The sequence below is a fragment of the Eurosta solidaginis genome, chromosome 2, assembly GCF_040869045.1.
Source record: "Eurosta solidaginis isolate ZX-2024a chromosome 2, ASM4086904v1, whole genome shotgun sequence".
In the NCBI taxonomy this organism is placed as follows: Eukaryota; Metazoa; Arthropoda; class Insecta; order Diptera; family Tephritidae; genus Eurosta; species Eurosta solidaginis.
The window spans coordinates 143,805,946-143,819,841 of NC_090320.1; the positions used below are offsets into that span (position 1 = coordinate 143,805,946).

General features: G+C 41.6%; 1 protein-coding gene and 1 pseudogene across 3 annotated transcripts in view; one reads left to right on the plus strand and one right to left on the minus strand.

Moving 5' to 3' along the window:
• LOC137240268 (MPN domain-containing protein CG4751) overlaps positions 1-13,896 on the plus strand; it is an 834,976-nt gene that overhangs the window by 313,130 nt on the left and 507,950 nt on the right. The window lies entirely within an intron of this gene.
• Positions 10,936-13,205, minus strand: LOC137239863 (craniofacial development protein 2-like; annotated as a pseudogene).

The following is a 13,896-nucleotide window of genomic DNA, read 5'->3' on the forward strand; positions in this document are numbered from 1 at the left end:
TGGCAAGAACAATTTTTTCTAATCAATTTACTTACTGTGGTAATAATCAAAATATCATCGGCTACGATGTCTGGAGGTATTCTCGGGGTAGCTGGACTCTCCATCACATTATATGACTGTTTTGGTGAGTGTCATTACAGCTACATTAGCCGTTCCCTCCAAAAATAGATCAAGGCGAATATTTCAAAATGTTTTAGTTTCGTTTTCTGAGCGATTATCTTAGACTTAATTTTATAATTCGTTCTACATATCTGTTTAAGAATGTATGCATTGAATATTTTAATGTGAATATGACTTAAATATTAGTATTAAAATATTGGATAACTAAATGGGAAAAACCCTGTTCAATAACACTGGTCAACAACATCTTTGTACATGGGTCGTGCGTATATTTTTTTTATTGCTTTTGCACCCAGAAATAAGAATATGAACATAAAAAATTTTTGATTTGGTTTTGTTCGAAAAAAATGAGAAAAACGAAAAACATGAAAATTCATCAAAATTGGACATAGATTTGATTTAGTCTAGTATAGTAAAAATCAATTTAAGATTTGTTCTTATAAATTTAGTTTTAGAATACAGTTTAAATGTTTAAAAATGTTTTTTCCTGCTTTTCCTGCCATATTCGGTAACATTTTCTCTTATTAACGTCCAAATATAGTCCCCGGTATACTGGCCTTGGTAGCGTTTCTCAAACTCCATTATATCTTGATGGAATCGCTCCCCGTGTTCTTCTGAATAAGCTCCCATATTATCTTTGAATTTATGCAGATGTGAATATAACATGTGCAAATTCGTAATCATGCCAGTTATCAGCTCATCATAATTTTCATCCCTATGATTTCCAAGAAAGCCATGAACTACTTACTGCCTTAAAACTGTTCCACGCAAGTTTCTCCTCATTGCTAAGTAGGTCCGGGAAATATCGCAGTTCATATTTTTTTTTTTTATTTGAGGGCCAACAAAAACTCCAGCTTTAATTTTCGCCTCTGACAGCTTTGGAAAAAAGTCTGCAAATATTTGAAAGCTTTAGACTCAATATTAAGAGCCTTCACAAATTGTTTAATAAGACCCAATTTAATATGCAATGGCGGCATCAATATATTTTTAGGATCGACAATTGCTTCATGTTTAATATTAAATCTCCCCACTCCATACTCAGTACGTTCAGGCCTATGTTTTTGGCGATAGTGGGCGGCATCATTTCTGCTATCCCATAGGCAAAGATAACAGGAGTGTTTGGTATATCCAAATTTGCATTCCAGTAAAAAAACAAAGCATCTTGAAGTCTCCAATAACTTCCCACTTGTATTCCGTATATTTGATTGCAGTTAATATCATTTTCATACTGTCATAATTTTCTTTGAGATGTATGGAATGTGCCAGTGGAATAGATGGAAATTTGTTCCCATTGTGTAGTAGAACTGCTTTTAGACTTTTTGTTGAGCTGTCGATAAAGAAGCGGCATTCATTTGTATTACAAGGAATACCAATTGCTTCAAATAAACCTTTCACGTCATAGCAAAAACAGCGTCCATCTTCCTTACTGTAGAAACAAGAAAATTCTTCATGACGCTTTCTTTGCCGAGATATTCGAACATCAGAAGTAAGTAAATGTCGTTGTTTAAGCCGCAATGCTAATAACTCAGCTTTTTATTTTGATAGATTTAGATCTCTTATTAAGTCATTGAGATCTTCAGAGTTGATGAGATGTGGTATTCCTGGTTCAAATTGAGGAACAAATTCGGAATGTACGGATGCAGATGAACTCGGTGTTTGAAAGCTGCCTTGAGGGAATGTTGCTTTTCCAACACAGGTGGATCAGGTACAGGATTTTGTTCTGAATGTAGTGCTGAAGCGGATGTCGATGGTAGTTCCGGATATATTGTTTTCCTTAAACGTTTCCCTTTCAGTGGTTTCACTACACAAAAATAGCAATCAGTGTCATGATTACTCGGTTCCCTCCAAATCCTCGGCACTGCGAACTTCATGGCTCTGGTACCAAGCTATAATAAAACGTAAAGCATTTCATAACAATTTCAGTTATTATGCAATTATATATATGTAGATATATGTATATATATATGAAACAGTTAGTACAGCAAAAAATAGAAAATAAACTTACGCTCCAGAATGCTTCTGCAAGAGTTACATGAAACATGTGGAGCCCATTTTTTGTCCTGGTTTTTAACAGGTAGACCGAAGTAGGCTAGGTAGGTCTCGCAAATCCTTGTGTTTTTAGTTAAATCAAACTTTTTTGTCTTCTTTTAATACATTCGCCACATATATAGCAAAACGAATTAGCCGCTCGTTTACAACTTCTCGAAGACATCATTCCTCTGTGATATGCAAAAACATAGTGTCGTCCACAACGAGTGACCCAAGAAACTACAGCTTTTTAAAAAAAATTTTACTTACAAAAACGCTATCAGGTGGCTGGCATGCTCTATTGCTAGGCCTGCCAATCCGTCAGTAAAAGTTTCGATGAGTTTCTTAATATGTACTTAACGAATTGCCAAATCTACCTTAAATCTGGTATCTGGGACCTTTTATCTCCTTTTTACTGTTTCTCAGCCACATTTTTTTGTTTTTAAGATGAGTATGTTGTGCTTTAAGTATATCTTTTTTCGATGCATCGCTGCATCAGGTAGCTACCCGCCGCCCTCTATCGACCGAAATAGCGCGAAAGGACCTACATTAGCCTGGTGCAAAAATGCAAAATTTTCAAATCGCTATAACTTCTACAAAACCAAATATTTTTGATTCGTAATTGAATTTGCAAAAATTTTTTTTTGCTGACCTGTGTAATAGGAAGTGAGTTTTCTCAGTGGAATGTGGGTCCCTGAAAGGTTAATCGGCCGCTGGGCGCTGGTAATAGCACCAACTTAGAGATTGGGCGTGTTGTTTGCCCTTTGGTGGTATCCAGGTCGACTACACGCACGCGGTCATCGGGACCAGGGTGCAATTTGACGAACCTTCCCATTCTCCACTCGTTCGGTTGTAGGTTGTCTTCCCGAATGACTACTAAGTCGCCTAGGTTGAGATTGGGTTGCGATCGTTGCCACTTAACCCGCTTTTGCATCTTAGTGAGATATTCGGCCTTCCACCTCTTGCAGAAGGTTTGGTGTAGGGCTTTGAGTTTCTGCCATCGATTTACGATGGAGGCCGGGGTCTCTGTAGTGTCCAGTTTGGGAGGAGCTAACAGATGCCCCCCCCCCCCCCCCCCACGAGGAAATGACCGGGGGTAAGCGGTTCCAGGTCAGAGGAGTCGTTGGACGCCGGACTGAGGGGACTTGAGTTGAGGCACGCCTCTACTCGGCACAATAAGGTGCCAAACTCCTCAAAAGTCTATTTGTGATCCAGAGCGATCTTTTTGAAATGGGTTTAAAAACTTTTAACCCCAGCTTCCCACAGGCCCCCCACGTGAGGAGCGCCAGGGGGTATGAAATGCCATGCCAGGTTTTGGTGGCTATATATTGAGATGGTACGATCTTTTGTTTCTTGCAGAAATGCTTTGAATTCTGATCTTAACGATCGCGAAGCCTCTACGAAGTTAGTACCGTTATCAGAATATATGTTTCTCGGACAGCCTCGTCTGGCGGCAAACCTGGAGAAAGCGGCTAGGAAGGATCCGGTGGAAAGATCGCTCGTCGGTTCAAGGTGGATGGCCTTGGTGGAGAAGCAGACGAATAGGCAGGCATAACCCTTTGAAGTCCGATATCCTCTACCGCTGTATGACTTGATGTCGAACGGTAAGTCCACCCCGGTATTGGCAAACGCCCTCGGAAACGTGGTACGTTCCTTAGAAAGTATTCCCATGAGTTGCGTTTGTGAGCGCTTTTTGTAGATTGTGCAGACCTTGCAATTGCGGATGACAGACCTAAACATATTTTTGACGCGGGGAATCCAGTACTGAGTGCGGATGAGGCGTAACATCAGCATATCTTCCCCGTGCAGTGAGATAGAATGGATAAATTGAACCAATAAGCGAGATAACCTGCAGAAGTAAGGGGGAGGTCACTGGAGGCGCCGAGTCGCCCCCCTGTCCGGATGATGCCATTTTCATCTATGAAGGGGTTGAGGGTAGAATTTCGCTTTTGCCACTTATCGGTTTCCCTTCCTTTAAACAATGGTACTCTTCGCGGTAATGTTGATTCTGAGAGATAATTATTAAACGCTGAGTTGTTTCATTTATTTCGAGTGGAGAAAATGATTTTGACTTCGGTTTTCCGGAAGATTTAGTCTTCGGGTGGGTTGCTTTAAAAAATCGGAAAATATAGGAAATTACTCGTAAAGCTCGAGACAGATCGGAGAACCTATCAAGAATGTTAGAATTAGCTTGTTGGGTCGTTGCGTGAATTCGTACCCTTTTTCCCTCGATGTTCGTATTATAATCGCCTTCTTGCGCTGGCCAGTTTTCGTGGTCTTCTTGCAGCCAGGAAGGGCCCTGCCACCACAGAGAATTGTTTATTAAATCCTACGCTGGCAGCCCTCTGCTTGCTAAGTCTGCCAGGTTTGACACTGAGTCGACGTGCCGCCAAACCTTGATTCCTACCTTTTCTATGATTTTGGTTATTCTATGGACGATGAAGGTAGACCACGAGCATGGTGGCCTCCGGATCCATGCGAGAACTGTCGTTGAGTCTGTCCAGAAGAACACTCCTCGATTTGCAAGGTTTAGGTATTCAATAACCGATTCTGTTAATTCGGCAAGCAGCACGGCACCGCAGAGCTCTAGTCGTGGCAACGAAATAGTTTTAACTGGGGCTACTCTGGTTTTCGCCATAAGCAGGTTGGTGTGGGTTCGGCCTTTTTCATGAACTCTAAGAAAAACAGTAGCTGCGTATGCTTTTTTCGAGGCATCGCTAAATCCATGTATTTCGACCTTGTCTCTCTCCTTAAAATGAACCCACCTCGGGATGCGCAGATCGTTGATCCGCATGTATTCCTGCGTGAATGCTTGCCAGCGATCAAGTGTGGTTGGTGACACGGCTTCATCCCATCCTGTACCCTCTAACCAGATCTTTTGCATAACGATTTTGGCGACTAATTTCACTGGGGCTAACCAGCCAAGAGGGTCGAAAAGCTTAGCTATCTCTGAGAGTATGCTTCGCTTTGTAGTGGCGCTGTAATCTTCTATTGGTTTCGCCGTAAAATAGAAATAATCAGCGTGCGCATTCCACCTTATGCCCAGTGCTTTTTATCTTCAAATTCTAAAAAGTTCTCCGTTAGCAAATATGGTTTCGGTATGCCTTGTAGAATTTTCTTGTAGTTCGACGTCCATTTCCTTAATGGAAATCCTGCTGTAAAGCCTCGGTTATTTCATCTCTTGCCTTTATTGCGGTATCAATACTGTGACAGCCGGCGAGTACGTCGTCTACGTACATATAATTCCTCAGAATGTCTGCTGCCATTGGATGCGTGTGCTCCACGTCATCGGCGAGTTGATGCAATGTCCGTATTGCCATGTATGGAGCACAGTTCACCCCAAAAGTTACTGTTTTAAGTTCGTACAGACTTATTGTATCCTTTGGATCTTTTCGGAATACGATCCGCTGATATCTTGTTTGATCATGATTTACCCATATTTGACGATACATCTTCTCAATATCGCTGTTGAAGACGTATTTAAACAATCTCCACCGGAGTATCAATACAGTAAGATCGGTTTGGAGAATGGGACCTGGATAGAGGGCATCGTTCAAACTTTTGCCATTTGTCGTGGGGCAAGATGCGTTGAATACAACTCGTACTTTGGTTGTGGTACTGTCCTTCTTAATTATGGCATGATGCGGAAGGAAGTAGCAGTCTGTCGATTCTGGCGCTATGTTTCTTACTTGTTTCATATGCCCCGATGTTTCATACTCGGATACGACTCTGTTTTATTCTGTTTGTAAGGTTCGGTTTTTTCCAAGACGTGTTTCGTATCGATAGAATTGAGCGCATGCGCTTTTTAGTGATGGCCCTAAACATACCTCTTTTCTAAAGGGTAGAGAAACTACGTATTTCCCGTCGCTGTTTCTTACGGTGGTTGATTTGAAGAGTTCTTCACAGTATTTATCATCCTCGTGCTCGCTCCTCTTTTTTGGGATTTCCTCTAGTTCCCAGAACGCAGACAATTGTTTGGCCAATGTAACCTCATTGAAATATTATACTATGTCCTGGGTGGTGTTGATCGAGTGTGATCGACCTGTCAGGATCCACCCGAATACGGTTTCCTGCGCTATCAAATTATTTAACACATCCTTTTTCAATCCGCCTAATATGATTTGAGGATATATGTCTCCTCCCAATACCAAGTCAACTGGTTCGTTCACGAAGAATCTTTTGTCGGCAAGAACAAGATCAGCGAACGCTTGTCGTGTCATTGGATCTACATGGCAGCTAGGGAGATTTCCTATTAGTTGGGGTAAGACTAACACGATTGTGTTTATTGTACCTAGAGGGTTTATTGATGAACCCAATTGTATGTGACACGCTTTCTTTACCTGTGCAGAACTCGTGTTGTTAATGCCCTATACTTGGGCACTCACTCTTTTGGAAGGAAACTTAATTCGCCGTTTGAGTCACTCGGTTATGAATGAGCATTCTGATCCCGAATCTATTAAAGCTCTTGCTGAGAAGCTGACTCCATTATGTTGTATATTGACCCTCGCTGTGCCTAGTAGTATTCCCTTGCTTGAATTTGCGAAACATGGGTTTACGTTATTAACCCGAGTGTTTTCTGTTTCAGTTTGGCGCCTTGGCCTTGGGTCTGTCTGGATGTAGATGGACCGTTGTCAGATAAATCACGTGGCTCGTTTGCTTGGGGTTGAATTGGAAGGTGGAGTAGTGAATGGTGTCGTGACTGACACGTCCTACAACGATATGTGCTGGAACATTTAGAAACAGTATGTCCAGCGGATGGGCAATTCAAGCACCCTCGTATGCTCTTCACATGTTCAATGCGACTGCTTGGGGTCAGGCGTAAGAATTTCTCACACTTTGCGATTCTGTGTGCCGCAATTTTGCACATCTTGCATGTTGGTTTGGCTACACTAGTCTGAAAGGTCAGCTTTTTCGATGTTGTTTCCGCGCTTGGTCGAGAGGATAGATTTTTAGGGGGCTTTCCTTTCAGCCCTGTGATGGTTTCCAATGTTTAGAATCTATTCGTCAGGAATTTGTCCATATCAACCCATTTCGAGATTTCAGTTTTGTTTTTTATTGTTTGTTCCCACAAAGCCAATGTAGTTTCAGGCAGTTTAGTGGAGCATAAATATGTTAAGATTGCATCCCAGTTGGATATGTCAATTTGATGACACTGAGGCGCTGAGATGCAATTGTTTATATCTCGTTGCAGTTTTTTGATCGAGCTACCGCATTCGCTGTCAATTGCATTTAAATTAAACAAAATTTTCAATTGTGCATTTACCAAGGTACGCTTGTTTTCATAGCGATCGCATAGATTCTTCCAAGCTGTTTGGAACCCATCATTAGTTCGTGGACATCGTCGCACTATTTCTTTCGCCTCCCCTTGTGTCTTTTGGTTGAGGTGATACAACTTCTTGACTAGGGTAAGGCGTTTGTTAAGTATGTATATGGCGCTGAACATGTCCATGAAGGATATAATCTCATTTATAGACATCTGTGTCACAAGGAGGCAGGCGTACGCTATATTCGCGACCCATGGAATCTGTTTCTTTCTCTAACTTTTCTATTTTTTCAGCTAGCTCATTAATTGCCGCTTAGCATTTCAAGAAACTGAAATAAGTGGCTTTATGTTTCTTTTTAACTGCTGATATGTCCTTTGTGTCGTGGTCTGATGAACTCAGAAGATCGTCGTATGGCCGTTTTGTCTTTTCCTCCGTTTGAAGTTTTAAGGAGTGCTTACTGTGCTCAGTTGTGGGCATGGCATTATAATCTACCCCAAATTCTGCCACTGCATCTGCCTGGCGGATATAGCTCTCCATTTTCTTATTAAATGGAAAACGAAATTATTAAGCACAAAGTATTTAATGAAATTTGCCTTTGCAGAGAGTCGTGTATGAGGTGACTGATCAATATCCTAGGGATTGAGAGTTGCTACACTCGCTGTGTCGCGGAAGTGTTATTACAATCGTGCCTCTATGTGTAACTAGTATAGGTAAATGGGTGTGTGCACCAACCCAAGTAATATTTGTGTAATGTGTTAAATGTTATTAAAGTGCAACACCCTCCTATGGACTGTGGCACAACTACTACTTAGTTTGAGAGAACCGACCAGTTAATTATGACGGCAAATTTACCGAGTATTTTTTCACTTGTGCGCAAAGTTTAATAAAAACAGTGTGAAAGTAAAAAAAAGGGCAGAGCTGGCCAACCAGTGGACAATGTTAAGCTCTTTGACACAAAGGCTTACTCCCAATTCGAAAAAAAACTTGAAGAAAGTGTGGTTGACAAAATGCCGAAGGTGAGTCCTGCAAAGGTTTTGGCAACTGGAGTGTCGTTGCACGTTACGTTTCACCTCGTGTATTTGTGGTTGTTGTACGTCAGCGCTAATAATTTTTAAGGTGTTCCTTGGGTTGCAAGTGCACTCGCCGCTACGTACGAATTTGTGGACTGTGCCGGAATTACGACGTATATTCCGACAATATGAATAGCGAGTTTGTATTAAAAAAAATATTCCGAACTTTCCCGCCCAAAACAACAATAAGTGTAGAGCGTATATACGTGTATATATGTATGTGGATAGCTAGAAGAACTTTCAACTATTACGCTATTAAGTGAATTTTGTTTGCTTTGCTGTGTGACCGTGTGATGTCAAATAAAGATTCAGTTGTGAATTAATGCCAGTAAGATGGCTTTCAACTAACTAAAATTTATTTCTGCAAATGTGTTGCAGCAGCGGTGAAGTGATATTCGATTTTTGGGGGTATGTTACCCCGTACTAATACTGTGACCGGAGGATCTTATCCCGCTGAGCGTCAAGGGAAGTTTACAAAAGTCACTGAACGCATTAAATAATTACTTGCAACTTTATTATTTTAAATTTAATTTAAATTTAATTTTCAAATCAAAAAGAATCACACACGTGCCCGAATTTAAAAAACCGCGTACTTCATAAGTTCGTTGAAAAATTTTTTGTGGAAAAAAAACTTCCGCTTTGCTTTGTTGTGATTTTTCGCAATTGCCGTGTAATTGTGTTGCCTTTGGGTTACTTTCCTAATTTCTCCTCACCAAGATGACTGCAGATGCTTTTACCAATGCAATTTGCCTTCGATCGCTCTGTGTGCTTTCCAAATTGGGCTATTGTTGAATCGCTGTTGTTTGTTGTGGACTGTAATTCGAATGGTTGTTAAATTCTCGGCTTCGGAAGGTCCAAATGATTACTTGAAAGATTGGAATCTCCCACGTAATCGCCAATGGAAAATTGAACGCCGTGAAAAGAAAAGTTAAAAAATACGGAAGATTTTAATAAATATATATTCAAGTAAGGATTTTATTGAATTCAAGAATAATGATGTAAAAATTAAATTGTGTTCCGAATTAATATATATTCAAATAATGATTTTAATGATTTAAATAATAAGCATTTAACAATAAAATTGTGTTTCGGATATGTGAATAGTGATGTAACTCTTACCTTGACGCTGAATGGCTAGAAGTGCTCCCGTTGACGGTCGTGAACCAAGAAAAAAGAAAATCAATTGCAAAAAGGCGCTGAACCCTCATTACAAGAGCTTTCGTTAAGTTTCCCCTTAACAAGGCTCCGGTGCTAAAAGCTCATAGCGGCAAACACAAAGCCGTGTTTGTGTTAGTGCATATATATATATATATAAGCGAAACTATTAGTTCTGCCTGTAGACCGGTATGCGGATTGATTAACGAGGGTGGGCCGAAATATTTAGGTCTCGGACCTAAACAAAGGCGTTTTTCGCGTATACTATTTTCACCAGTTTCGCAGTCGTTTGAGGGTAATTTTTTGATTTTTTGTGAATATCAATTAATAAATGAACAATTTCTTATTTCTGACTTTTGATGATTGAATTACGTTGCAGAATTCTTGAATTCAATTTCTCTTAAAAGATAGCGTGAAGTAAAACACGGAATACAAAAAAAAACTAGCAAACAAAAATTTTGAGAACTGCTTGGTGCGGGCTCTGTTGTACTACTTCCATCCTTTATCACCCTCTTAGTCTATGTGATGACTGACTTGAGTTCAGTGGTTTACAATGTAAGCGGGACTTACACTTTGCAGGTCCATGTACAATGGCTCAACATTCTAGGTCACTTCTTTCCTATGGAAAACTATACTAAACTCTCTTTTTTTATGCTGATTTTGCGAAGACAAACCTAAATTTCATTATCATTGAACGTCCTGCATGCTTATGCAGTATAGAGATTAGCCGAATAGGTGGGGTTCGGGCCTATTAAATTAAATGGTTTTAACGGTTAGGGCCAACTAACATTATAGGTTTACATCATTCCGGCCGTCACGGGCTCGTCATCTCTGTGCGGTAAATCGCTGTCTCCATTTAGGAGAACAGAAGAGTGTTCCCTCAATAATCTAAGTACTCTCTGGATATCAGTTACAAGGTCGCCGTTTTCGTTCTTACAGGAGTTTGTCCCGGTATTAAAACCTTCCGTCTGTCGCCGAATTTTTTGTAAAATTTTCGGGCGTTATTCCTGGTAGCTAGCAGCTCAAGCTCCTCGCACTCACGCCTTTCTGTCTCTGCCTTTTTCTTCCTGAAAAAGCGTCTCGCTTCCCTTTTCAACTCGCGGTAGCGTTCACACTCTCCTCTTGTTGCGCTCGCATTTAACGTAGCCCTGTAGGCAGCGTGTTTTCTTTCGTTGCAACGCGGCATTCTTCATCGTACCAGTTGTTTTTCCGTGGCCGCCGGTAACCAATTTTTTCCTCGGCGGCAGTACGAAGTGCTTTGGAGATGTGCTCCTACTGCTCCTGTATTCCTTCAGGCTGAGTTGTGCTCTCAGAGAGCAGGTGTGAGAGTCGAGTTGCGAAATCATTGGCAGTCTGTTGCGATTGCATCCTTTCGACGTCTAGCTTTCCTTGTGTTTTTTGTTCCTTGGTTTTAGCCGCGCAGAGGCGGGTGCGTATTTTGGCTGCAACGAGATAATGGTCCGAGTCGATGTTAGGTCCTCGGATCGTGCGCACATCTAAAACACGTCCGTCTATCACAACGTGATCGATCTGATTGCTAGTATTTCGATCGGGGGACAGCCATGTAACTTGATGTATCTTTTTATGCATGAACCTCGTGCTGGATATGACCATGTTTCGAGCACCGACAAAGTCAATCATCCTCAGTCCATTAGGAGGAGCTTCATTGTGTTGGCTGAACTTTCCGGCTGTAGGGCCAAAAACACCTTCTTTTCCCACCCTGGCGTCAAAGTCGCCAAACACGACTTTTATATCATGGCGGGGGCAGCGCTCGTACGTGCGCTCTAGTTGTTCATAAAAAGCGTCTTTCACCTCATCGTCTTTCTCCTTTGTCGGCGCATGGGCGCAGATGAATGATATATTAAACAATTTTGCTTTTATTCGGATAGCGGCGAGACGCGCGGCCACAGGCGTGAACGCCAATACTTGGCGACAAAGCCTCTCTCCCACCACGAATCCGACGCCGAAACTGCGCTTATTTGTATGGACACTCCAATAGATGTCACAATTTTCAATCTTCTCTCTTCCTTGCTACGTCCAGCGCATTTCTTGGATGGCGGTGATATCAGATTTTGCTTTGACGAGGACGTCAACCAGCCGGACACCTTAACCAATCGCATTCATGGAGCGGACGTTCCAGGTGCATGCCCTCAATTCATTGTCCTTCAAACGTTTGCCATGGTCGTCATCAATAGAGGGTGTTCTTTGTATTCGAGGCTTGTTGTTGCTTTTTATTGGTGTATGGTTTGATGTGGCGGGTCGCAAGCCCAGCGCACAATCCGCTCAGCGGGGGTGAAAAATATTACTTGCACGTTTATATAGCGAGCCGCTTGCTGCAAGACAGATGCCCGCTGGCAGCCGCGCCTAGTGGTGAACATACGCTCCCGATGCGAAATCCCCCGGCTAGCTCTTAAACCGATTATGTCAGAGTGGCCTAGCCAGGTTGTCGCCTTCTCACATTAGCATTAGGATACTTGGCCGTAAGCGACCGGAAGTAGTGAGCTGCATGCAAAAGAATCGCTCTGGCCATTCCCAGGTCAATGGCGGTCAGAAGCTTTCCCCACTTTCATGGACTTCTACACACGGCTCCACCCTCCATGTCTCTATCCTAGATAAGCAAAAATAATAAACCATTTTATTTCTACATCATACACATATTGAAGCTTGTAATACTATATGGTAGAAATAAAGTGTGACCACATTAATTTTCCGTTCGTGGTGGATCTTATTTGGAATTCGTCTGTATACATATTTTAACGAATTTACTGCAATTCCTCTTATTTGCAACCTGCTACTAACATTCGAATTACTAAACTGTTGAATAAATAACTCCACTATTAAATAATGCAAAATGGCCTTTATTAGACTACTTGAAAGTACACTTATACTTCGCAACTGATAGCGTGCTTAAATTAAACTGATTGTCGTGCCTCTACTGTTGCTGCTTTTTATACTCTTCGATTTCCTCGTTCTATACTTTTAGGCGTTTCCAGAATTTACTTAGTTACTGCTATAAAATTATAACTACGGATGCACGTGTATAGCTTCTCATTTGAGTGACACTTCCACAGATAATTGCCTACTTTTGGGAGCATCTCAGATAAGATATATGCATGTATTTGTGCGTCTCTTCTGGGCTGCGTGTACGTACATATGTGTAGACATAATGATTGATTCGTTTATGTAGATAAAGTGACTGCCTGCTTTATTGTTGTTGTGGCTTCATTTCCTTAGCATCAAACTAGTGATGGGAGTATCACTTAGTGTCACTAATATTCGTCACACTGCCCTCCACCTAAGTCTGATCGGCCCGATCAGACAAATCTCTCGATCTAAACGCTGCCAGCCTTTTCAAATGAACCACTTTCATTTTGGTTCGTGGTTTGCCAATGGTTTGTATGCGGTACACTACATCGTTGATCCGTCTTACAACTTTGTATTGGCCTTCCCAATTACACTGCAATTTCGGGGACAAACCTTTTTTCCGTTGTGGGTTGTATAACAGCACCAAATCTCCTTCCTGAAACCCTTCCGAATTAATTGCTTTATCGTATGTGGCTTTCATCATGTTACTCATAATCTTTGCTCGTTGCCTTACAAGATCGTGTATCTCTCTCAGCTCTTCCAAGACACCAGTGGATTTCTTGACATTTCTCTCCGCATCGGCATCTATCCCAAACTTCAAATCAGCTGGCAGTCGAAGGTCATTGCCAAAAATTACCTTTGTGGGAGTTTGGCCCGTTGTCTCATGCACTGCCGATCAGTAAGCCATCAAGTATAATGATATATGTGTATCCCACTCCTTATGGTACTTGTCTACTACTTTCCTTAAATGCTCCTCCAAGGTTCTATTGAAACGTTCCACCATACCATCGGATTGATGATGCAATGCAGTTGTCCGTGTTTTTCGAATGCCCAGTGATTTACACATTTCCCGGAACACAGCTGATTCGAAATTCCTGCCTTGGTCAGAATGTAACTCAATTGGTACACTATACCTTGCAACCCAATTGTTTATAAACACTTCTGCTACTGTTTCCGCTTCTTGATTTGGGATTGGGTATACCTCTGGCCATTTGCTGAAATAATCCATAACCACCAGTACATATTTTTTTCCGCAGTTGCTAGTAGGAAATGGACCTGCGACATCCATAGCGATCCTTTCAAATGGCGCACCTGAGTTATATTGCTTCATCTGGCCATGACTTCGGGTTTTGGGCCCTTTCGCTCTGCTGCAAACCTCGCAGTTCGCAATCCAC